The sequence below is a fragment of the Henckelia pumila genome, chromosome 2, assembly GCF_033568475.1.
Source record: "Henckelia pumila isolate YLH828 chromosome 2, ASM3356847v2, whole genome shotgun sequence".
Taxonomy (NCBI): Eukaryota; Viridiplantae; Streptophyta; class Magnoliopsida; order Lamiales; family Gesneriaceae; genus Henckelia; species Henckelia pumila.
In genome coordinates, this window is record NC_133121.1 from 12,688,199 (window position 1) to 12,689,133 (window position 935).

General features: G+C 29.4%; 1 non-coding gene across 1 annotated transcript; it reads left to right on the top strand.

The window, feature by feature from the left end:
- The first annotated feature begins 465 nt into the window (after positions 1-465).
- Positions 466-571, top strand: LOC140885871 (small nucleolar RNA R71). Its single transcript, XR_012151284.1, has one exon. It is a non-coding gene; the product is annotated as a small nucleolar RNA R71 (small nucleolar RNA).
- The last annotated feature ends 364 nt before the right edge of the window (positions 572-935 follow it).

Here is a 935-nt window from a genome sequence, read left to right on the forward strand (position 1 = left end):
CCAGGATTATATGTTTGTGAAAAAGGATCTAATGTTGGTTTTTTAAAATTGTTAACATAATTGGCTTGTTCATGGAGGCATTCTTTAAATGAAGGCAAAGTAGGACAATTTTTTTGTAAGATGATCATGTGTATCACATATATGACAAACAATTTCTTGAACACTTTTTAATTTATCACTCCTTTTCATTTCTAATGACTCGATTTTTATTGTTTGGCTTGAATATCTACATCATCTTTAAGAAGATAAATACCAACCCCATTTGTTGAATTATTGGTTTTACTTGGTGGTTCAATTGAGCCTATATTATCCCAATTTTGAGCATTTTCTGCTAATGACTCCAAATATTCCATAACTTTATTTGGGTTTTTATCTTCAAAAGTTCCATTACACATGAATTCTATCATTTGCCTATCTTTAGGTATTAAACCTTCATAAAAGTGAAAAACTATCCTCCATATTTCAAAACCATGATGTGGGCATGTATTAAGTAACTCTTTATATCTATCCCAACATTGATAAAATGTTTCCCCTTGTTTTGAGAAAAAGTTGTAATTTGTCTTTTAAAATTCTATGGGAAGGGAATTTTTTTTTTTTTAGAAATTGTTGTTGCATTTCTTCCCATGATCTTATTGAACTTGATCTCAAATTTTGCAACCATGTTTTAGCTTTATCTTTTAAAGAAAAAGAGAAAAGCTTTAATCGAACAATATCCATGCTACAATTTTGATCATTATAAGTGTTGCAAACCTTCTCAAATTCTCTTAAATGCAAATATGGATTTTCAGAATCTAGGCCATTAAAATTTAGTAAAAGTTGAATGATTTGTGGCTTAAAATTGAAATTAGACGCATCAGGAGGAAAAACTAAACAAGATGGTGTACTAGTTTTTATTGGATTCATATGGTGCCTAAGTGTTCTTGGTTGTTCATGTT